Source organism: Octodon degus, unplaced genomic scaffold (genome assembly GCF_000260255.1).
Source record: "Octodon degus isolate 3935 unplaced genomic scaffold, OctDeg1.0 scaffold00059, whole genome shotgun sequence".
Classification (NCBI taxonomy): Eukaryota; Metazoa; Chordata; class Mammalia; order Rodentia; family Octodontidae; genus Octodon; species Octodon degus.
In genome coordinates, this window is record NW_004524635.1 from 3,192,435 (window position 1) to 3,218,409 (window position 25,975).

The 25,975-nt window shown below is 37.3% G+C and overlaps 1 protein-coding gene and 1 pseudogene across 1 annotated transcript in view; both read left to right on the forward strand.

The window, feature by feature from the left end:
• Window positions 1-25,975, forward strand: part of LOC101585338 (ubiquitin-conjugating enzyme E2 E2) — a 324,620-nt gene that overhangs the window by 65,720 nt on the left and 232,925 nt on the right. The gene's annotated exons all lie outside the window — the stretch shown is intronic.
• On the forward strand, window positions 1,009-5,590 carry LOC105742546 (annotated as a pseudogene).

The window sequence follows — 25,975 nt, forward strand, 5'->3', positions numbered from 1 at the left end:
AAAAAAAAAAAAGAGCAACTTAAACTGACCTTTTAATTTCTTTTCGAGCTGCAAGTACTATAGTATGGTACCACTGTGTTGATTTGAGATAAGGCACCAGCAGTTTTATATATTATTGCTTTTACAGTAGGACAAATATCCATGCAGTAAAAAAGTCAAATGAGATCTTAATATTACTACTATAAAAATAGTTTAGCTTCATTCACCCTCTGAAAGGGAGTCTCAGAGACCTATGCGTGACCCTGGAAATTGCAGTTAAAATCCTTATAAAGGATAACATTTAATATTCCTTTTCTTTTGACAGTTACAATTTGTAACTGATCTCATTGCATTTTACCTTGATGTTCTTTAACAGTATTACTGTGAAAACTTTGTTCATTTTCTTAATGCTGGATCTTTAATAATTGGTTTCATTATTTTGTTGAAGTACTCACATGACCACATTAATAATTTTTTTGATAAACTTCTAAAAGTAAATGGTAGTTAAAGAAGAGACTGAAAAAGCATTTAGGAAAGCTTGTACTAGAAACCTTCCTGGGCACTGAAAAGGCTAAGAGAAACTAACTGAATTATCTTGTGTAACAGTGATTATAAATTAACTACTGCGTGTGCCACTGTAGTTCCACAGTAGCTTGTTCTTTGTGACCTGAGCAAATCATTTAAATACATGCTTCAGTTCCCTGAACAGCTGACATTGCTGTAGTTTTGATATCCATACCCAGGAACCAAGATAGGCTTCTATAAAAAAAAATAGTCCTTTACTTAAAGCCACTAAAAATATTTTATTGGTGGCTTCTACCTAAAACACAGCATTAATTCAATATACAATTCTCCCATATTCATTTTATTTATATATAATGCTAAACAGCTACATTTGTCAAGATAAAATGTTCTGGTTTAGATTATAGATAGCAGATTTCCTATCAAAATAAAGAGGTAAATAAATAGTTATAGCCATTTTGTTTATACTGCAAGTTTTAATGTTGCTTAGTTGCACTGATGAACGATATGACTGGAGGTGTACTTATTTTCCTCACTTCACTGCTCTTGGCTCTGCTTTCTTACAATATTACTCCATCTGGAATGACAAGCAAGAATGAACCAGCAGACACCTACAGAGTAAGATCTGCTATTGAGCGGGGCACTGATTTCACAATCTGGCTGAACTGATAAAGCTTAATATGGAAGAATTTTGACTATTTCCCCACCAATCTAGACCTATTACTCATTTTTAGATTTTTCTTTAAAGCACATTCTGTTGTTAAACATTAACTCAGCAAGGACGTTAAGAAAGCTTATAACTTAACTGATTAAGGTAGATTGACACTGTTTCCTCAGTATGTTCACAGAAGTCCTTTTGTTTAATAATTTAAAGATATCATACACTTTATAATGAAAAGCGGTGAACAATTTGGCAGCATCACGTCCTTTATAATTCAAAGAAATGGAAAGGGTATATGTGATGCCTGTGTTTCTATTTTCCTTTTCTGTTTGTGAATGCTGCCATCCTTTAAAAACAAAATGATATATAATGTTACAGTTTTATGGTCATAAATATTTTCTTTCTGAGGATTAACAAGGGTGTTTATTTTCTAATCTTCTCTGTATAGTCTTTTCTAAAGTTCTGTTTTTTTGATCCTTTCATGCCTAGTAATCTTTGGTTGACTGAATATATTCAAGTGTAAGTTTCTCACATCTGCTACATCATTTTTACTTGTCATACCTTTGCCAGCTTCCAAAATTTGTCTTTCTTATATCTTCTCCCTTGTCTACAGTGATATGTTTATGGTGTTTTTGATTTTTGTATCAAAATTTCAATGTCACTGTAGTAAACACCAGCACATGTTTACTCATTTAAATGAAAGTGTCAGTTTTGTGCAGTGGCGGTATCATAGCCAAGGAGGTTTATTGCTAATTGCAAATGAAAATGTATGCACTTCTTTTTAAATTTTAAATAGAATAAAAAAATTTCAAAATAATTAAAAAGATATAGAATTTACAAACAAGATGATAGGAAATTAAAATGGTTGTTATATTGTATATTGTTATCTTTCATCATATTTTAAACCAGAAGTGAAGCTCAGCAAGTGTGTGCAAAGTAGAAAACATTTTAAGAATCACATTTTTCTTCTTTCTTTCTTTCTTTCTTTCTTTCTTTCTTTCTTTCTTTCTTTTTGATTTTGGGACAGGGTCTACAAGGTCTCACTACATAGAGCCTTGTAGTGATCCTTCTGTGTTCAGCCTCCCAAGAGCTGGGACTATAGGCACGTGCCACCATGCCCAGTCTCTATCACAGTCTTAACGCACCCTGGGGGCCGGGCTGGCATGGCATGCCAGGGATCGAACCCCAGCCACTGCATCTGCCTAAGCAAGTGCTTCAATCCGCTGAGCTATTTGGCCAGCCCCACATTTTAATTTTTTTATAGATACCACTAAATAATCATGTTTTCAGGGCTGGCCAAATAGCTCAGTATATTAAAGCGCCTGCAAGCAGGCACAGGGGCTGGGGGTTTGATGCCCAGGCCTGCCTTGCCGACCCCAACCGTGGGGCGCAATGAGATGGCAATTGAGACTGGGCGTGGTGGCACGTGACTGTAATCCCAGCATTTGAGAGGCTGTAAAAAGGTGGATCACTAGAGTCCAATCTAGTAGTGAGACCCTGAACACCCTGTAGACCCTTCCCTAAAATACAAAAATAAATAAATAAATAAATAAATGTCACGTTTTCTAGAAAACTACTTATGAATTATCACATTTATTTTGTTTTTGTTGAAAGGTTGTAGAATTTTAAAACTAAATTGGATTCATTTAAAAGATTAGTTAGATGATTCTAATTATTAGGCAAACAAAAGTGAACTCAGAGATCAGCAGTTTGAATAGTAATTCAAGATACAGAGATTTTTAGATGCAAGCCTAATTTGGTTTTAAATATGCTTAATTTTACATACTTCCACATTTCTTCAGACTAATTAAATGACCCCTTCTACAGAAGTAAGTTTGAGGAATCTTAGTCTTAAGTTTTTATAGAGTCCCCCAAATATTGTGCCCTTAGAACGAACAGTGCCCATAGCATGAACAGTGGAATTCCATGTTTGACTCAGCCATTCCTTGCTGTTGACCCTAATTTCATTACCTGTTATCTGTGTCTGCTTAAGAACAAAATACACAAGGTCACTAATGCCTTTATTTTGGAATTACCCTTAGTATTGAGATAAAATAGGTATTTGCCATGTTAGTCTAAAATTTACTATGATTTGTTTACAAGATTAGGTGACAGTGGTGAACACAATTATGATGGCTTAGGTGCTAGATACTGTGTCAAGTATCTGATTCCCTTGGCTGCTGCGTTATCAGCAGAATGCTAGGACTCAAGCTAGAGTGGTATAATAATGTTTGGTTTTTTATTGCTATATAACACATTATCTTACTGTATTGGTGTGACTTTTATTGACATATAGTTCCTGTGGATTAGAAATTTGAAGGTAGCTTAGCTAGGCTGTTCCTTCTTGAGATCTCTCAGGAGGTTGCTGGCTGCTGATATCTCTCTCTGGTGCTTGTTTTTGTTCTTGCTCACTCTCTGTCTTTCTCCCTGTCTCTGTCTCTCTCTTTATATATAGTGAATGTATATTCAAAAGATAAATTTTATGATATATACTCAAATATATAATATATAGTATTTCTTGAATATGTGTAGTTTTTGGGGGAGTTTTATCCCAGTAAAGCTGTGATTAAAGCAGTTGTGTCGTGAATAGCAACCTGTACTCAGGCACGGCTTCCCTGGGCTATAGTATGCACTCCATGGTGGGTCAGTCATATGCCTACTAAACCTATAACCACATTCACTGACCATATATCCACAAAGTAACTTCCTAACTTCTGTTTGTTGTTTTCACAGTTTTTCTGCTAGTCACTTTGATTTAATCCTGAGTCTTTTTTTTTTTTTGTATTTTAGTACAGAGTCTATAGGGTCTCATATGTAAATTGGGCTCATAGTGTTCCGCCTGTTCTCAACCTCCCAAAAGCTGGGATTTCAGGCATGCACCACCACACCCCGTCTCAAGCCTGAGTCTTCTTTTAACACATTGCAAGCAGTCCTCTAGAATGACTTACATTCATCTCTTCAGTTTCCATTTCTCATGTTGTAATCCTGTTCCCACTTCCTACTTCATTGCCATATTACTCATACCACGAATTCTTAGCTAGTCTGAGATCTGCTCCCAGAATTACCTTCTACACGTTTTTCTCTATCATATGAAAGATATATTCCAGGTGACCTGAACTTGAGTCCTGGTTTCTCGCTTTCCTTCTTGGGCAGCATGAGTTGGTCACCACCTTCTCCACCAACTACTGGTACCTGGGCTTACTCTGGGCCCCCAGCCAACTGGTCGGGCTGACCAGCAGTGATGCCAGAGTCTGTGCTGGCACCTAGGGCTCCCAGGTCTCCATGTCTCTCTCCACCATCCTCCAGGACGACATGGCGTCTGTGGGCCTGGCCACGGGAGTAGCTGGGGGTCTGGCTGGTATGGGCAGCATCTAGACTGTGAAGGAGACCGTGCAGGACCTGAACGACTGCCTGACCTCCTATCTGGAGAGAGTGAGGAGCCTGGAGATGGAAAATTGGAGGCTGGAAAGCAAGCTCCGGGAACACCGGAGAAGAAGGGGTCACCAGTCAGAGACTGGGGCCATTGCTTCAAGACTTGGAGGAGCTGAAGGCTCAGATGTCCAAGAATTCTGTGGACAAAACCTGCATTGTCCTGCAGATTGACAATGCTCGTCTTGCTGCTGATGACTTTAGAGTCAAGTATGAGATGGAGCTGGCCATGCGTCAGTCTAGAGAACGACATCCACAGGCTTCACAAGGTCATCGGTGACACCAAGATCACTCAGCTGCAGCTGGAGACAGAAATCGAGACTCTGAAGGAAGAGCTGATGTTCATGAAGAACCATGAGGAGGAAGCCAGAGGCCTTCAAGCCCAGATTGCCGGCTCTGGGTTGACTGTGGAGGTGGGGGCACCCACATCTCAGGACCTCAGCAAGATTATGGTGGACATCAGGGTCCAGTACCACATGCTGGCTCAGAAGAACCGAGAAGAGCTGGACAAGTACTGCTCCCAGAAGACGGAGAAGAGCACCACAGTAGTTACCTCACAGCCTGCTGAGGTTGGAGCTGCCAAGACGACACTCAGAGCTGAAGTGCGTGGCCCAGTCCTTGGAGACTGACCTGGAGTCCATGAGAAATCTGAAGATTGGCCTGGGGAACAGCCTGAGAGACCTGGAGGCCTGCTATTCTAGGGAGATGGAGCAACTCAATGGTGTCTTGCTGCACCTGGAGTCTGAGGTGACACAGACATGAACAAAGGAGCAGCACCGGGCCCAGGAGTACAAGGCCCTGCTGAACATCAAGGCCAAGCTGGAGGCTGAAATCGCCATGTACCACCACCTGCTGGAAGATGGGGGCGATTTCAGTCTCAGCGATGCCCTGGACAGTAGCAGCACCTTGGTGCAAATCATCCAGAGAACCACCATCCACAAAATCGCAGATGGAAAATTAGTGTCTGAGACCAATGACAACAAAATGTTGAGACACTGAAGCAACAGGAATGAGGTGTCCTTGGAAAATAGTGAGCAAATAAAAATTCAGAGGTCACTGGACAAAAAGATCCGTTCCATGAGTCCTCCTTACTGAACATAGAGTGAAGCAAAAGGAAATACTAGTAAATATTCTTTGTAATTTTAAAGAGAGGAAAAAAACAATAAAAATGATGTAGAATTTCAAAACAAGATGATAGGAAATTAACAATGGCTAGTATACTGCCTATTACTGTCTTCAAAGTAGTTACTCAGATTATAAGATACTGGCATGCAAAACTGATCAAACAATATAAGCACTAAATGTTCTTTTCAACAAACTAGCAGATTCTAGTAGTACAATTATCTGAGGTATCTTTGGTGTGTATATGTATATATTTTTTTCTTTTTTTAATTTTCCCCCCCTTTTTTTTTCTCCTTTCCCCATCCTAATTGTTCTTTCATTTTGAGCAATTTCTTTCCCTTTCATAATGTCTATTATACCTTGTGGGTTTCTCTTACTGTTTCAGTTTCTTATACTAGGAGACAATATGATCTTTAAAAATGTGAGTCTGATTTATTTCTCACTCACACATTGGGCTTGGGCTGGGTCCGGAGGGGTCTAGTAGGTGCAGGGGAGCGTGGAAGCTGTCCTACACACTCGCCAGGCCTGGGCTTGGACTGCTTTCTTTATAGCTGAGTAATACTCCACTGTATAAAAATACCACATCATTTTTTAGGGATTTTTTCTTCTCTGGACATTTCATTGAAATGCAGTTATTGGGGCCGGGTAGATGGCTCAGTAGAATAAGCACTTGCCTGGCAAGCACAAGGGCCTGAGTTCAATCCCTGGTTCTGCCAAATTAAAAAAAAAAAAAAAGAGCCAGAGAGATGGCTCAGTGGAATAAGTGCTTCCCTGGCAAGTGCAAGGGCCTGCGTTCAATCCCCGGTACCGCCAAATTTAAAAAAAAAAAAAGGAGGGGCCAGAGAGATGGCTCAGTGGAATAAGCACTTCCCTGGCAAGCGCAAAGGCCTGAGTTCAATCCCCAGTTCCGCCAAAAAAAAAAAAGCAGTTATTGTATAAAAATGTTATTTTGTACATATATATGTGTATGTGTGCATGTCTGGCTTCTTTTATGTAACATGATTTCAGGGTTTACTCAATTTTTAGAAAGGTTCTATGCTTGCCATGATTTAGTACAGGGTCTAATAGCAAAGAATGTCCCTCTCTGGTTGTTACTCAGGAGCTGTAATCTTGGACATGTAAATTATCTTCTGAATCACCAGTGTGCTTTTAGTTGGGTTTTCTGTACCTCTTCTCCCTCTCTTGCCTCCACATCTCCTGTTAAGCTTTAACTAGTATGTTTCCATTGCCATCATATCATTAGCTTCTGTCAATTCTAAACACTTGAGTTTCTCTAGGGTGATTGTAAAAAATTCCCACAAACCAAGTTGTTTAAAAAAACAGTTCTGAAGGATGTAAGTTCAAAATCAGAGCAATACTGTCTCTATAGTCTGTAGCAGAGAATCCTTCTGATGTTTGCCAACAGTCTGCCTTTAATTAAAAAAAAAAAACCCAAGAAACTTAATAATCTGAACAGATTCTGATCATTGTGTGTGTGTGTGTGTGTGTGTGTGTGTGTGTGTGTGTGTTGTTACATTATGTGCTATATAATGCATAGTGGAATTGGGATCATTTTTTACCTAAAGCAAGTGGCATAGATGACAAAGACTGCAGCTTTATGTCTCTCCAGCAAACCAAGTAGAACTTAAATGAAACTATAAATATTTTAACATCAGTTGGTTTCTGCCACCAACCAGGACTAGTCCTAATGAAAACTGGATCTGCTAGTATGAAGTTAATGGGAAGCAGGGCAGGATAGGTCCATATTTAGTGTCAAGAAAACTTTGTTTTGAACATGCTAGGCATATAGTAGTTTTGATCACTAGCAAAATTATTATTTTAAGAATTAAAATAATCTTTTTTTCTCTTTGAGACAAAGATTTAAATTTTGATAATATGTAATATATTGCAAATGAAAATACTCAATTTGTATACTCTTTCTACAGTTTGCCTACTAGTCTGTTGCTGGAACTCAAGGTGAGATATATATTCCTAGATTGCTCAATTCTAAGCATATACAGTACTCTCCATAGAGTTTTCTTGAATGATGTTAACTGTTAAGATTTTACTATTAAGATTTGAACACTTTTAAGTCTCTTATCATTATGCAAAGAACATCAAAATAAGTTTATTCTGATGGGATAGCTTAAATAATTTCTATTCTTAATTATTTTCTTGGAAGCTGGGGCTTTATTTAGTTTTCCCATCTTTGAGATGCAATACCTTACACCCACAACTAAAATGAGGTTGAATTTGGCTCAGTTTCAGGAGATTCAGTCTCTGGCCAGCAAGCTCCAAGATAGAAACATTATGGTAGAAGTAAGTGTTCAGCAGAGCAAGGCTACTTCATTCATGCAGCTAGGAAGCAGAACAGGGATTTAGTGTCACAGATAAGCAGATGAAGAACATATGTAATACCTATGGTTCTGCCTCCGTGACCAACCCAGGTACACTGAGGAGTGTGCTTTACTAAACTGCTAGGCATTTCTTAATCCATTGAAGAGACACATCAAGATTACTGCTAGCAGTGGGGTGCTAGACTTCTTGACTGTTTATGTTCAGACCCATAGATCCACAAACTTAGACTTTGTCCAGCAGAGTTGCAAAGTGTATTTACTTGTGCTTCTATAAGTACTTGTGAAATTTCCCTCTAGTTTATTTTTTCATTCATTTTCCAGCATGTAACATTTGAATATTTTGTTTAATGCTTCTTTGAGAATTACAGTAAATTTCTTTCACACCCATATCATTAAGCATCCAACAGAGGAGGCAGAATTATGACAATATGAAGAAATCTCTATGTCCTGACCCCTCTTGTCCTGGCATAATTATTAATGCCACTTCTTTCATTTTCAAATGTTCTGGTTTGCAGTAGCCAACATCATTCTAAATAATGAAAAACTCAGGGTTGGGGTGATAGCTCAGTGGAATAAGTGCTTGCCTAGCTACCTCAAGGTCCTGAGTTTGATTCCTGGTACTACCAAAATAAATAAGTACTCAAAACTTTTACTCTAAGATCAGATATAAGACAAAGATGTCCACTGTGACCACTCCTATTCATTATAGTTCCGAAAACATTAGCCAGAGCCATTAAACAAGAGAGAGAAATAATAGGAATAAGGATTGGAAAGGAAGAAGTTGAACTGTCATTATTTGCAGATAATATGATACTATATATGGAAAACCCAAAAAGCTCCACCAGGAAACCCCTAGAATTAATGAAGAAAGTCAGTAGCATAGCAGGATACAATGTTAGCACTCAAAAATCAATACACAAGCAACATACTCATTGAGAAAGAAATTAGAGAACCAACACACTTCATAATAATATCCAAAAAAATGAAATACTTGGGAATTAATCTAACAAAAGAAGTAAAATATCCATATAATGAAAATTATACACTGTGGAAAAAAGAGATCAAAGAGATTTCAGAAAATGGAAAGATATTCCTTGTGCTTGGATAGGAAAAGCCAGCATTATGAAATGGCCATACTTCCAAAGTTGTTAGACAGATTTAATGCAATCCCTATCAAAATACTATTCGCATACCTCACAGATCTAAAGAAACCATGCCTAAAATTCATTTGAAACCAGAAAAGATCTAGAATAGTAAAGGGAATCCTGGTCAACAAAGGCAAGGCAGGTGATATTATAATCTCTGACTTGAAATTGTATTACAAAACTGTAATAAAATCAGCATGGTGCTGGCCAAAAAAAAAAAAAAAAAGCCAGACTGGAGGATCAATGGCAGAGATTAGAAGATACAGACAACAACTACAATGACACTCAGTCACCTTATCTTTGGTAAAGGACCAAACAAATTCACTGGAAGAAAGATAGCATCTTTTTTTTTGTTTTGTTTTTTGGATTTTTTAGGGAATGTTCTACAAAGGTGTTCGGGGTCTCACTTCTAGATCAGACTCATAATAATCCTCCTGTTTACAGCCTCCCAAGAGCTGTAATTAAGGTGCACACCACCACGCCCAATCTCAGTTGCTGTCTCAGTGCGCCATAGGGGTGGGGCCACCACGACAGAGTTGGGGATTGAAATCCTGGCCCCTGCACCTGCTTGCAGGCGCATTAATCCACTGAGCTATTTGGCTGGCCCTGCCTCTTTGGTAAACGGTACTGGAAAATGTGGGTCTCAACATGCCAAACACTAAAACTGAATCTAGATCTATCCTCATGCATTAAACCAACATCATAATCAAAGATCTAAATATTAAGGCAGAAACACTAACTCTACTGGAATTGAAAGTAAGTAGAAAAAAGAATAAATAAAAAAGAAAAGAAAGTAGGTAGAAATCTTGAAGACATAGGCAGAGTTCATGAACAAAAAGCACACTACACAGGAAATACTTCAAAGAATCAACAACTGGGATTTCCTCTTACAAGGAAGTTTCTGCACATCAAAAGATATTAACAGAGTGCAAAAACAACCCACACATTGGGAAAAAAATCTTAACCAACAGTCATTTAGACAAAGGACTTTTATCTGGAATATATAAAGAACTAAAAACAATCAGGCCCCCAAAATTGAAATATCCAATCCAAAAATGAGCATCTGAAATAAATACACATTTGTCAGAGAAGAAATACAAATGGCAAATAGATACATGAAAAGATATTCCACAGCACTGATCATTCAAGAAATGTAGATTAAAACAATACTCAGGTTCCATCTCACTCCAGAAAGAATGGCTTTCATCAAGAAATCAACTAATAACAAATACTGGAAAGGCTGTGGAAAAAAAGGATCCCTTCTCCACTGTTGGTGGTAGTGTAGACTGGTACAACCATTGTGGAAATCAGTGTGGAGACCCCTCAAAAAAGTAGGATTAGAAATCCCATTCAACTCAGTTATTCGCCTTCTAGGTATTTTTCCAAAAGAACTGAAGTCATCATACCACAGTGATATATTTGTACCCATGCTTATAGCAGCACAATTTGTCATAGCTAAATCTTGGAAACAATCCAGATGCTCATCACCTGAGAAATGGATAAAAAAGATGTGATTTTTTTTTTTTTTTTTTTTTTTTTTTGTTCCTGGAATGCCTTCAGGGCACTTTTGGCCAGCTGGAGAGGTGTGAGGTTCGAACTCCAGCAACCTGAGGCTGACAGCTTTGTGGAAGCAGCCACTTAAAGGCCTGAGCTAGGGCCAGGCCCCCTGCAATTATTTTTCTTTTTTTTTTTTTTTTTTTTTTTTTGTTCCTCGAATGCCTTCAGGGCACTTTTGGCCAGCTGGAGAGGTGTGAGGTTCGAACTCCAGCAACCTGAGGCTGACAGCTTTGTGGAAGCAGCCACTTAAAGGCCTGAGCTAGGGCCAGGCCCCCATGATGTGATATTTTTATACAATGGAGTATTACTCAGCTATAAAGAAAGATAAGCTTGAGGCTTTTATAGGTAAATGGATGCAACTAGAGGTTATACTCATAAGTGAAATAAACTCACATGTGTAAATATCATTGTCTCCCTAGTATAAGAACCTGAAAGACTAGATAAAATCTGAAAGGTACAATAGATACAGTAAAACAGAAAGAAGCTGAACATAAAGAGTGAACAATGGAGATGGGGAAAAGAGAAAAGATAGGAAAACACTAGAAGTGGTAAAATCATGTAAGTATATACAGAAGATAGTAAGATAATTGTACTACTAATTTCTACTAGTTTTTTTGAAGGTAACAGTTAATGTTTACAGTATTTTACTTTTTTTTTTTTTTTTAAGAGGAAGAGAGGTCTATTTTAGTTTACAGTTTGTAGAGGTTTCAGTCCATAATCCACTGGCTCCAATGCAGGGTGGCACAGCAGGGCAGGCACAAAGCAGCAAAACAGCTATGGAGAAGACAGTTCTCTTTCTGTCCCTTTTATCCGATCCAGGCTACCTGTCCTTAGAGTGTCATCACATTTTTTAATTCAAGCATCACACACTTGAAATCCAACTATTTCTGAAAAGCTTCACCATTGACCACATGAGTCTTTCAGGGGACATAGAGACATGAGCTTTAACAGACCCTTCCCAAGCATCTTGTGGTGTCCTAAGGATTTTCTTTCAGCTGCCAAGGTACCTTAGGAAGCTGCTTGCTCCACACTGGCTTGATATCTCACCCCCATTGGGGTTTTTCTTTTAATAAGAAATACACATAAGCACCTACCTGGCAAACAGAGGGACCTGAGTTCAATCCCTGGCCCCACGTGCTGTACTAGCTACAATATTTTACTTTGACCAACCTCATATGCTGATATCTGTAACCTGAGCAACTACTTTAAGGATAGCAATATGCAATATAACAACCACTGTTGAATACCTTGCTTTTTAAAAAATCTATCATTTCCAATATTTTCTATTGTTTTCTACTCTTCTTGAAAATATATTGTAAAAAATAAAAATTAAAAAGGATAAGGAAAATAATAAGGTTTATTGAAAGAAAGAGTTAATGTTTAATTGTTTGAACTTTGCATGCCTGTATATGGTAATTTGAGTAACAAATTTGATAACAGTATGTAATATAACAACCATCAATAATTTTCTATTGTTTTGAAATTCTGTACCAATTATATTGCTTTGTTTTTTTGTCTTTGTTCTTGTTACTTGTTTTTTGTTTTTTCCTCTTTAAAGTAAAATTTTTGTACAGTTTCTCTAACAGCAGTGGAGCACCCATCTCTGACAAGACAAAACAAACCAAAAATGGGGGATATAAATGAAAGACCTTTTGTAGCAAAAAAAAATATGTATGCATATATACAAAATAGGATAGATATGTAGCTACTTCTCATACTTCAAGGAGAAGAAAGATTTGTGCTAATATTGTTTAGACAAGAGATCACGTCTGCATCTTGTACTGAGAATAACTACTACGAAGACAACAATATGCATTGTATTAATTATTGTAATTGTCCTATTAAGCTGTTTTGAAACTGCCTCATTGCTATTTCTTTCTCATTAAAATTAATTTAAAAAGTTTAAAAAATCAAAAAAAATTAAAAATGTTCTGGTTTGGTAAATAAATAAGAGTTACAACGTGAATAGTGTTTAGGCATTAGATTGATTTATCTAAAGCACTGTGGAAATTGAGATCAGTTAGATAAGATGAGAAGGAACAGATATCTTAAACATGACAAACGCAGCTCATGCTCAGAAGACATAGGACTGACCTTTGGTTCTTGGAAATACCCAAATGCAGTATAAAAAATTTCATCTGTGTTTTTTAATATGTAGCATATGTTTTATAAATTGTAATCTTAAAAAAAGAGAGAAAAGTGTCAGTGCTCTGACTTTTTATCATCTTTCCCAATCCCCCAACCCACCCCTCACTCTGGTTCTTGGGAGACTCACTTTGAGCAACTGTTGAGATTTTGGTTTTGAAATTGGAAAGATTAAAAGGAGAAATTGAGATGTGTGTTTCCCTTGTTTTTTCCTAAATCTTTTCATTTTACAAGGAATTTTGTACATTAAGTAAGAAAAGGTTATAATTAATGGCAAAAATCTTCTTAACAATGGTTGAGGTTGTATATTATTGGGCCTCAAAGATTTTCTGTAATTATTATAATGCCACATAAAGTTTAATCTGTAGTATGGAATCTGATATACTGCTCATTTCCTTTGACTGTCATTTAATCCATTTCACTAATGTAAAATTCTTTAGGCAATTCTTAATTAGAAAAAATACTTGTATAAGCCAGTGCAGATTAGAATGTTATTGTGCTTACAACCAGGTTTGAGTGTAACTGTAATAAATGTTGGAGAAGGTCAGTCAAAAGTTTCCCCTGAGGGGCTGGTGAGATGGCTCAGTGGTCTAAAGCACCTACTTAGAACAAGCTTAGCAAAGCACAGGGACCACGGTTCAATCCCCCAGCACCACATGCCAGCCAGCCCCGCCCCCTGGTGGGCTGAGCTGGCCACACACACACACACACACACACACACACAAATAAATAAATAAAAATTTTAAAAAATTTCTTTTAAAAAAAAAAAGTTTCCCCTGAAACTGCTTTTTCCATTCTTTCAGACGATGAAGGTATATAACTTTATCTTTTCTCTCTTTCTTCTTCGAACAGAGTAAGTAAAGCTTCAGTGGAAAGTATCCATTGACTCTCTAGGTACCAGGCAAAAACCAATATTGCATGCTTAGCCACGCAATGTTTTATAGAAATGTTGAATGGATCTTTCAGGTAAAAAGATCAGGTGGGAAAGTACAGAAGTTAGAATTGCTGTTTTGTGAAATAATGAAAAATCAGTGACCTAAAATAAGATGCATTTTGTGACCAGTGAGATAGCTCAGCAGACTAAGCATCGGCTTACACAGTGCAGTAACCAGGGTTCAATCCTTGCAGGTATGGGGTCTAGCGTATTGGCTCACAACTGTAATCCTAGTTCTAGGGAGGCTTAAAACAGGAGGATTACTGTGAGTCTGAGCTGTGTAGTGAGAGCCTGTACCAAAAACATTTAAAAAAAACAAAAAAAGATGCATTTTGGTGAAGTATCTATCAGTGGTACAGAGTAGAGGATGCAGAAACAATTTCAAGGGGCCTCAGAGATAGCTCAGCAGTCTAAGTGCTGGGCTGGCAAACACAAAGACTGGGTTTGATCCCCAGTACCGGGCCTGCCTTACCTCCAAGCTACAGAGTGAGACCCTGTACCGAATATATAAATATAAATTTAAAAAATTAAAGTTTAATGAATGTTAAACATTCTTTGTATTCTGTTTTATTTAAAAAAAAAAAAAAACCTCAAGCACATTCAACTGTTTGATCTTTGATAAAGAGGCCAAAAGCATTCACTGGAGGAAAGATAGCCTCTTTAATGAGTGGGGCTGGGAAAACTGGCTAACCACATGCAGAAGATTAGATCTAGACTTGTGTCTCTCACCATATGCTAAGGTAAATTCAAAATGGATGAGAGAACTGCATCTTCAACAGAAACAACCTGCTGGAAGATAAAGTAGGTAAACGTAAGTCAAACTGTTTCATTATAAACCTTGGAGAATACTTAAAAAAAGAGGAGGTTCAGCTGCGATACTGATATCTCCTTTCAGGGCACACTTCAGTGAGCATACTTCCTTCTACATCCTACCACCACCAGCAAGAGTCTACTGCCAATTAGCAGTGGATTGGGTTGGGAACTGAGCCTTAAATATGGCCTTTTGGGAGATACTAAAGATTCAAACTCTCCTTTCTTTTAGGCATGTATTTTTGATGAATATGCTAGAGTTTATTGGTATGAACACTTAAGGCAGGAATTTATAGACATGGAATTTTATAGTTGATAATAGAAAATGTAATTAAAAGTCAAAATTTCAATATTACATTGAAAATTCCAAATAGACAAATATAAATGGGCTTATAACATGAGCAAGGCTCCTTTCTCAGAACAGACATTTAAAAATATCCATTGAGCTGAGCATGGTGGCACACATCTATAATCCCAGCACTCAAGAGGCTGAGGCAGGAAGATTGCTGTGAATTCAAAGCCAGCTTGGTCTACATAGTGAATTCAAAGCCAGCCTGAATTTTGAGTAACCTGAGCTACATAGAACTTCATAGCAAGACCTTGTCTCAACCCCTGCACCCCAAGTCCATTGAATGAATACTTAATACATTTGCTAACTACTATGGAAGTATAAAATTGCTTATAATTTTTTGTTTGTAGTTTGCCTTGCATTTGCTAAAAGCAGTTAAAAGTAAATGTATTTTTTATATTTTCTCAAGGTAGTAAGACAGACTAGTAAACAAAAATGTACTTGAATAAAAGGGCAAATTCTCTGTCGGATAGCTCCAAATGTGTTGATGCAAGAGATTTATAGATGTCAGGCTTTGAGAGATTGTTAAATTTCCTTAATATTTTTTCCTCCAAGGCGGTAGCTCTATTTGCCACCATTGATACAGAAGTTGGAGGATGGCACAGTTGGCCTTGTTGCTGGCCTGAAAGTTTTCCATCAAGGCTTTGCTAAAGTCATAACTGCCTTTCCTTATGATCTTGCCAGTAGAACATATAAAGAATTGAAAAAAAAAATCAAATTCCCCAAATTTAAAGACCCAGTCCAAACATGGGCATCTGAGATGAACCCACAATTCTCATAAGAAATACAGTGGCAAATATATGAGAAAATTTTCCACATCATTGGTCATTCAAAAGATGCAAATTAAAACAACACTGAGATTCCGTATAACTCCAGAAAGAATGGCTATCATCAAGAAATCAAACAGTGGCCGGGGAGATAGCTCAGTGGCATAATCACCTGCCTGGCAAGCACAAGGTCTGAGTTTGATTCCCAGTACCAGAAAAGGAGAAAAAGAAATCAACCAGTAGCAAGTGCTGACAAGGTTACTGGGGAAAAAGGAACCCTTCTCCCCTGTTGATGAGAGTGTAGACCAGTGCAACCACGGTGGAAGTCAGTGAGGAGATTCCTCAGCAAATCTAGGATTAGAAGCATCATTAGTGGGCTGGCCAGATAGCTCAGTGAACTAAAACACCTGCTTTGGCAGAGTACAGTGACTAGGGTTCTATTCCTGGTGTGCCTTGTCGGTCCTGCCTCCAGGGTGTGCTGAGACAGAGACTGAGACTGGGCAGCTGAAAATAGGAAAATCACTATGAGTCTGATCCATGTAGTGAGACCCTGTAGACCCTGTAAGACCATGTCCTAAATTCATAATAAAAAAAAAGTACCATTAGACCCAGCTTTTCCACTTCCCCTGTCATTGTGTCTTCACATAAGAGTTAAAAACACCTGACATTGACAGTTTTGAAGAATGTGAGTGAGGTTTTTTAACATCTCCCACAGTTACCATTTATCTGGTGTCCTTCTCATGATTAAATAGGGTGTTTTGGATTTAGGGGGAAAAAGCACAGGTAACACACCATTTCATCTTGTATCAAGGGCATATGTAATCACCCAGCCTTATCCCTAATGTTGTTAAGCTTGGTCACCTATATAGTATTGATCAGGTTTCTTGACTGTGTAAATATCCTTTCTACCACACCCATTTTTTTTTAATTAATGTATTTGGTTGTTACAGGGTCTTACTGTACAGCTTAGACTCATAGTTACCCTCCAGTTCTCAGACTCTGTGGCTGACTCTGCCCACCTTGAGGATGGAGTTGGTGTGGCATGTGGTGCCAAGGATCACACCATGGTCCCTGCATTTGCCTAAGCTTGCCTAAGCATGTGCTTTAGCCCACTGAGGTCACTCACCGGCCCCTCACCCATTTGAATGATATGTTTTCATTTTCATTCAGTGCTGTGCATGTGTCTCTGTATTTGGATTTGGTTTTGTTTTTAGCTTTGGCTTTGGCTTTGGTTTTGGTTTTTGAGGCAGCGTCTCTCACTTTATAGTTCAGGTTGCCCTCTTAACTCGCTGTGCAGCCCACGCTACCCTTGAACTCGTGAAGATCCTCCTACCTCAGCCTTCCAAGTGCTGGTATCACAGGTGTACACCACCACACCTGACTATGTATGTTTTCTTTTGAGACTTTTTTTTGCCCAGAATTTATTACATTGTTTGGATTTTAAAAATTTGAAAATTTTTTTTTCCTGTTTTTGGCCTGTTGATTTCTAGTTTGATTTCATAATAGCAGAGAGCACACATTCTATGATTTTAATACTTCTAAATTTGTTTAAAATTTTCTTTTATAGCCCAAGATAGGGCCTGTTTGGTTGTTTGATTCCATTGGCTTTTTTTTTTTTTTCCAGAACCGGGGATTGAACTCAGGCCCTTGTGCTTGCCAGGGAAGCATTTATTCCACTGAGCCATCTCCCCAGCCACCATTGGCTTTTAAAATTCAATGTAAAAGTAAAATCTTTTATACATGTCAGTTATGCCTCAATAGTTAATTACTTGTTAAATTCTTGCTATTTTTCCATCTTCTAGCAATTGCTGATTGTACGGGATTGAAATTCCCAGCTATAATTGTAGAATTTTTTTTTTTTTAAATCTGTTTACTTTTTTGTGAATCCAGTACATACTTACATGTCCATGTCAGGGCTGTAATTCACATGTCTTACTGCCTGGTGGCTCTGATTTAATTCATGTGTCTTGTTGCCAGGTGCCTCTGATTTAATTTAGTAAAAAAGACCAATCCAAGTGATTACACCTGTTTGCACTAACAGTGGTACAAGCCACCCGATGGGGCAATCATGCATCTATACCAGTTGTTCAGGCCTGGAGGAACATGTTGAAGTTTTCATGTCTTCCTAAGGATGTAATCCTTTTGACATTGTATAGTATCCCTGATGGTCTTTAGTGTCTTTTTTTTTTTTTTTTTTTTTTTGCTTTAAAGACTATTTTATCTTATACTAATATGGCTGTGCTTGCTTTTTTAAAAGAGTAATGCCTGTGTAGTATGTATTTTTCCATCATTTTACTTTCAACCTCCTTATATATTACTTTGTATTTTAAAAGCAAATCAAAGGCAGTCCAGTTCTCAAAAGTTCTGTAGAATTATTTCAATTAACGTCTGGTTACAAGTGTGAGTAAATTGTACAAATCATTTTGAAATGTAGAAAATGGAATATTGGTATAAAACAGTATGTGAAAATCATCTTACTAAGTGAGTCTTCCAGTCCTTAAACAGGTCCTTGGTGTATACCTCAAAGTTGAGCATATTGTTTAGGTTCTGGAGGTGTAGTAATGAACAAAACAAAAGAAAAACAAGCCAAATTCCTGTTGGTCTGGAGTTTATGTTTTAAGGAAGGATGAAGAAAACAAAGAAATAATCTGTATCTTATGTGAGAAGGTGTAGCAAAGTCAAGCTGGGAAAGAAGCCCAGATGAGTGCTTTCAGCAGATGGAGGTAGGAATGAGAGGCTGGGGGTGGGTGGTGAGTGCGTTACTTCAGATAAGGTGATTAGAGAAGGCCTTTGAGCAGAGACCTGAAGATTGTTCCAATTCCTCTGGTGCAGGAGTGTCTCAGGCAGGAAATAGTACACTTGCTTGTAAGAGGAACCATTTGGGAACCAGTGTAGCTCAAGAGAAATGAGACATGGGCAGAGCTGGGGGAGAGGAGGTCAAGAGGAAGCCAGGGGTCAGACCATGGTAAGCGTTAAGAGCATAAAGACTTCGGCAGTGTGAGAGAGGAAATCACTAAGGATTTTGACCAGAGAGGTCATGTGCCTGAGCTTGCACCTGATGATTTATGTGTACATGTGTGAGTGCTGTTTTAATTATTTTTTAAAACAAAGATGAACCAGGTAATTTCAAAGGTCCTAAGTTTCTTTACCTAATATAGATCTGAGACAACTGAATTTTTACTTGTAGTAAATGATCACTTAAAGAAAAACTTTATAAAATCTATTTAACAAAAGGAAGAACAAAATTAATGACAAAATTTGGCTAAGAAATTGTTGCATTTGGACAAAGTACCATGTAACTTTGAACTTCCAGGCAGGCAGTAGTGGTTGTGTTTTTATTTAAGAATAAGAACTGTGTTTATTTACTGAGGTGTTAACCATTTCTAGGTGTTAACCCAAGTGTGTTTCACTAAAGCTTGAAATCACTTGAATAATTTTTTAAGAAACCAAATACTTTTAAAGACTTCTTGGGCACTGACTAAAAGTGGTGACAGGTGTGCATCACTGTAGTCTCTGCAAAAATGCAGCTATATATTTTGTTACACGGATGATAAAAGCATTTATTCTGACAGTTTTTTTTCTTGGAGATTAGGGAAAAATATGACATCAGTGATTCCCCACATCCTCTCCCTGAGTTCTGCAGTCCTACTGTTACCTCTGTGCTATTATTCTTCTTGATCAGATCATAATTTCATCCCTAATTGGAAATAGACCTCAACCCTGGAAAGTTCTTTGAGAGTAGTGAGTTTGAAAATGGGCTCGAGGGGGTATTGGATACCAACTGCGGAGAGTCATGAGCTTCCAGAACTTGGAAGAAAGTTTTTTTTTTAGTTTTTTTTAATGTCCATATATGTTTATCAAGTGTAAATCTTTGTCATTATGAGGGAATAAGATGCAGGATATTTAAGCAACCAGTTTTTGATAATTTTTTACTCAGAGAAGTGGAATAATTATTGGACTAGAAGAGATGTTGATGTGCCTGGTCAGTAGTGGAAAGGGAGGTCCACAGGGACAGGTTTTCTGGCACCAAACCAGGTGCCCTTCTACTTGACTCACCTTTTTTTCCTGTAAGAGAAAAAATCAAGACCCTATGAAACTTCCATACTACTGTTGGTTTTGATTACAGCAGTTAGAGTAATGAATGACAGTATTGTAACTTGGGGCTGTTTATAGTATTGTATTATTGTTACCAATAGAATTAGTAAGAACAGTAGCATGTAGCAATAATTTACAGTATATACAAAGTTGACAGAGTTGTTATCTCACTTAAAACATAATTGAGTCTTTAGCATTACAAAGGTCAAGTAAGTATCAGAACAAATATTAAATAAATCTGGGACTCAAATTCAAATAATAATTCAAGCCTCATGTTTTTTCAACAAATTGTCATTTGTAAAAGTTGTTTGTACATTTGTTTTCACATAAGGATGAATATTGGATTCTTTATATTATTTACAAAATAATTTTTGTCTTTATTCAAGACTTAAATTGTGCAAATGAAAGTATCACCATTTTTAAAAATTTTTACTTAATTTATTTATTTGATACAGGGTCTTGCTACACAGTTCAGACTCATAGTGATCCTCCTGTCTCAGCCTCCCCAGCGCTGGGATTATACAGGTGTGTGCCACCATGCCTGATCTTCCAGGGCTCGCATAGCATGCAGTACCAAGGATCCAACCCAGGTCCTTGCGCTTGCCAGGCAGGCGCTTAGACTGCTGAGCTATCTCCCCAGCCTGAACCAATTTTTATTTAAACATAGTTTTTGTACTAATTATTTTTCTTGCTTTTTGGGGTTATAGAAAGGCTTTCAAGGCATCACTTTATCTGTTTTCTGAACCCACAAGACCTCTTTCTTCAATATTACTAATAATAAGTGTGTGTCTTCATTACTGGTATAAATATCCTGCTGCTGAGTATCAGTAGTATCAACACGTGGGAAAAAGATTGCAGTGTGCAAAGCATGTCAAAGGTCTGGCGGTATAGCTCAGCACCACAGTGCCTGCCTGGCAAGCACAAGGTCCTAAGTTCGATTCTCATTACCAAAACAAACACACAAAAGCATATCAAAATATGCATGTGTGGGGCCAGGGAGATGGCTCAGTAGAATAAGCGCTTCTCTGGCACGTGCGAGGATCTGAGTTCAATCCCTGGTTCCACCAAAAAAACAAACAAACCAAAAAGCACGTTTGACCCTTTCTCAATGACCCCCCAATCTTAAAACACAAAAAGTGAAAAATTATAGCTTAAAAGTATCTTTTAAATAACCTAGTACAGTATGACTTTTGCACAGTAGGGATATATTTTGAGTGAGATTGTTAACTGGAAAATAATGGCAAACATTCAGTAAACTATACTGGCATGTTTTGGTGCTAATTAGATACCACACATACATTTTATTTTTCTTTCTGCTAAGATGATACTTTTGAAACCTCCAGTAGTAGCTTTTCTTAGGCATTTTTCTGGTCAAGAGCACGTTTAACCACAGGCTCTGGAAAGAGGCAATTAACTATGATTCAAGCTGGGAGATCTGCTATTGAGATGTGAATTATCTAGATTAGCTGCTTTCACTTTTAAAATACTCCTAACTTTTAATTTTTTTTCTTTGACAGTCTGTAGAGATCTTTATAATGCAGTGTATGGACATCTGAGAGATACACAGGCTTTTGGACATGAAAAGTTATGGCAAGTAACAAACGTGCATAAATAATTCTTAGATACAAATATCACCCTACATTTTTTATTAAAACAACTGAATACTACATTTTTTATTAAAACAACTGAATACTCTAGGAGAAGTAGTTTATAAAGAATAAAATTTTAATCATTTTAGATTCTAGAAGTCTAAGGTCAAGTGACCACATCAGTGAAGGTCTTTTTACTGGTGGAGACCATGAGAAGGTGGCGAGTGACATCACTTGGGAAGACAGAACAACTAGCTAGAATCTCTCTTTGTTTTATGAAGCAAGTAATGGAGTCATATGGATTCCACTATCTTGACTTCCTCTAATCCAAATTATTTTATAGAAGCCCCATTTTGAATCCAAAATACCATCAACATAAGATTTTGGGGGGGTTAAGTTTGCAGTACAAAATTTTGGGGCACGCTCAAACTGTAGCAAAGGAATTTGTTTTCCATTTGTGTAGATTCTTCAGACATCTTCATTCCTCTTTCACTGTGCTTTCAAATGGATCGTTTTGTGGTTCTTACATTTGTTCAAATCTTCCGTAAATCCTTGTAGTTTGAAGAGAAGGCATTTAACCATCATTTTATTAGCTCTAGCCAATTCTGAAAAGGAAAAAAAAGTGTAGCTGCTACTGCTGAAATGAAGACAAAGAATTGAGGCAATTGACACTGGCTTCCAGTGGTGGACTTCATTTCCCCTTCCTTTATAAAGCGGTAACTAAAATACACTGGGAAACATATTTTGACTGAAAGACAGAAATGTTACATGTTCTGTGGTAGATATCTGCAATAATAAAAACAGTATCATTTCTTGGATTATCATTCTTAGATTATTAAACTGTCATTTTATAGGATTGGTAGCAGGTGATATATAGAAATTTGATTCTAATGAAAGGAATTAAGCAGAGACTGGACTTTCAGAACCATGTATTCACTAGAACTGAGATAAGATAGAAGAAATAAAAGCTAAGAATAAAGACGAAAATCATAGCTAACAATTGTAGAACACTACAAATTCTAGGACTCAGCTGAAGTTACCCAAGAGTACCCATCACTTAAAGCCATGAATTGACTCAATTAAAATTTTAAAAAGTAAGGAGCAGGATCTCCTACAATAAAGGAGCTCTGTGTCAACATTCCTTTGGTGTTATTTACACTTCTTCCCTTTCAAATCTGTCACTAAAAGGCCATAAATTGGCCTAATTAAAGGAAGGAATCAGCTGAGAGAATCCAGAGGCTGTTTAAATTACCTATGCAAAAACCCTCCCGAGCGACTGGAGTGGGCGAGTACCTTTCTGGGCATGGCCGCTTTCTCCCAGGCTTTCTGCCTCCTTGAAGTATACGTGTCCCAGCTCCAGACTGGGAAAAATTTCAATTTTTTAGCCAGGTGTAGTGGCATAATGTAGGAGGCAAAAGCAGGCGGATCACAAGTTTTATCCTACCCTGGACAATTTTGCACTTTGGGGAGATACTGCCACAAAATAATAGAAGGGTATGAAGGGCTAGGCTTGGTGACACATGCCTGTAATTCCAGCACTTGGGAGGCTGAGGTAGATGAGTTCAAGACCAGCCTGGGCTAAAAAGTGACCACAAGGAAAGCCTGAACTGCATAATGAGACCCTGAATCAAAAAGACAAGCGGGGGGGAAAGAAAGGAAGGAAGGAAGAAAAGGAGGGAGGGTGGGAGGGAGGGAGGAAGGGAAAGAAAGATGTAATTATAGCCCAGTGCAAAAGTTCTGTGGTCAATACTGTACTACCATAACGAATGAGTAAATTAAAAAAAATGAGTAAATAAATGAATTTCAGTTTGTCATTAAGCCCTTTTAATGGAGTACTCGTTAACCTGCCACTGATTAGGAAAATGCTGGCTTTGTTTCATTTTAGTTTAGTTTTTTTGTTTGTTTGTTTTTGTTTTTGTTTTTGTTTTTTTCCTTTCCAGTGGAGGAGACAGGGTCTCTTCACGTAGTTTAGGTTTACCTTGCACTAACTCTGTGGTCCAAGCTGGCCTTGAAATTGTGGACGTCCTCGTGCCTCAACCTCCTGAGTGTTGGGATTACAATGTGCCATGGTGCCCAACAAGAAAATGCTGGCTTTTAAAAGTTGAAACCAGCAGTGCTTTAAAAACACAAATGTTTGTTGTCTATATGCCAACCTCAAGATGTCTATTGTTACTTGGCAAAGAGAGTTCATAAAGATGATTTTTAAAATATATTGTAAAGTTTACAAATGAAGTTAAAATTATAAAGCAAACACTGTGTACGTGTGTATAAAAATCAGCTTTTAATAAAAACGGTTTGATGGATTTTCCCATGACTGGTTAGTAAAATTAACCAATTTATTAACAAAAGGGATTTAAAGAAAATGGCTTAATCCATTTGACAATGACCTTGCTAAAGGATGAGGCATGTAGACAGTTTTGAGGGCTCTTTGGGAGAAACAATGAACATGACTTAGTAACTGAGGAAAGATAGAGGCACATACTTTGTGCTACATTTTAGGAAAAAATATATAGTCAAAACAGACATAAATGGATGCAGTGCACGCTCTGGTATGATGTACTGAGGAGGACACAGCATCACTTTTGTGATAGTATTGACCAAAACGCATGCCCTGAATTTAGTTATAAATTACACATCTGTAGGCCACACTACAGATTAACTGACAGAAATTGTTAGAAGTGTCAAGTTTATGAAAGATTAATTGAGGAAGTATACCAGATTAAAGGAACTGAAACTTGATAACCAAGTGTAATGTGGGATTCTCAGTGGAGCCTTCGGCCAAAAGGGTGTTAGTAGGACAGTTAAAAAAAAAATTGAATAAGGTGTATGTGCATTAGTTAATAAAATAGTACCAGTGTTAATATCCTGATTTTGATAGTTGTGCTGTTTATATATGGTGTTAGCATTTGAGGAAGCCAGGTGAAGAACATACAGGAATTCTTTGTTAGAATGCTTTGTATTGTACGAAGGTGTATGTTTTTAGAAGTCTGAAATTGTTTCAGAATTTAAAAATTACAAAAATTCCGAGTCTCTGATTTAAATGTTTATATCAGATCAATGAGGAAAAGGAAGGTAATTGAGCTGGTTTTATTAAGCTTAACTATATTATTTTTCAGTTATAATTCTGATCCCTGAATATTTACCCCATTTGAGGTCCACCCCTTTGGGGGGAGGAGTACAGGAATTGAACTCAGGACCTCATGCTTACCAGGCAGCATGGCATCACTGAGCCAAATTCCTGACCCACCCATTTGAGATATTATTCAATTTTTCCTTGGTCTTAAATATGAGAACCAAGTGTATTTTTAGTGCTAACAGCGTGTATCTTTAAAATACATTCCTAATTGTCCTCTCAGAAGTGGTTTAATTTTAACCTGACTTAAAAGAACTCAAAGTGATTGTTTTGCTTAGTTTTAGTTTTTAGGGAACACTGGAAATGTTGAAATAAATTAAAACAAAAGAGGGAAACATTTAAAATCTCAAAATGTTTGATAAGACCAAGTTTTCAGTTGTTAAACTCCATTTAACACATGGATAAGTTTATAGCTTTGAAGCCGCTTGTCAGGATCAACTAGTTACCATACATTGGTAATGACCTTAGGGTCTAGTTCTGTCAGGCTCCAGATTTTCCCCTTCTGCTGTAATGAATAAAGAATATACATATATGCTGGATTTGAAGAGCTATTACTCATTATTATTATTATTATTATTATTATTATTATTTTGGTCTGGTAATCAGATTTTCAGTATGCAAGACTGTCAGGGTTTATTTACATTGAGTTTTTAGCAAAAATACAGAGTTTAAGATCATATTGGGAAGGTGAGGAAAATAATTTGTGTCTCCTGTTTACTGTGTTTTCTTATGAACTAATTGTTAAAGCCTGTCATACTCTTTAAAAATAACTATAGGGCCAGGGAGATGGCTCAGTGGAATAAGTGCTTCCCTGGCAAGCATAAGGGTCTGAGTTCAATCCCTGGTTCCACCAAAATAAATAAATAAATAAATAAATAAATAAATAAATAAATAAATGTAACTATAAATTCCCTGTAGCTAACAATTATAAAAGTCATTGCAGGTTGCCATTGTGAAGCACACAATCACACCTAATCCTCCATAGGATAAAAAGTACATTTAAACTATAATGTTAAACAGAAGTTCTAAAAAGACCCCTGAAAAGTAAGTTTTTGAGAGAAAAATGCTGGCTGGGTACATGGCAGCAGTTGTTTAAAAAAAAAAGGAAAGGAAATGTCTAGCTTTAGGAACACTTCTTGTCCTGCATTGGAAATAAAGTTCCTTTTGTAGTCTGTAAATAAATCAAAAGAAGGAAGATTGAATGGTGGGAGCAGTGGGTCTGTCCGTCTCCCTGTTAATTACTGAGAGCCAGGAACATGAGAAAGAATATTCACGTCAAGGACAGTCTGTGGGGCAGATGAACAAACCATTTTCCTTTTATTCAGGCCATGTACTTTCCCTTTCTGTTCTGTTTCCTCATTTCTTTCTTTCTTTTTTTTCTTTCTTTCTTTTTTTTTTTTTT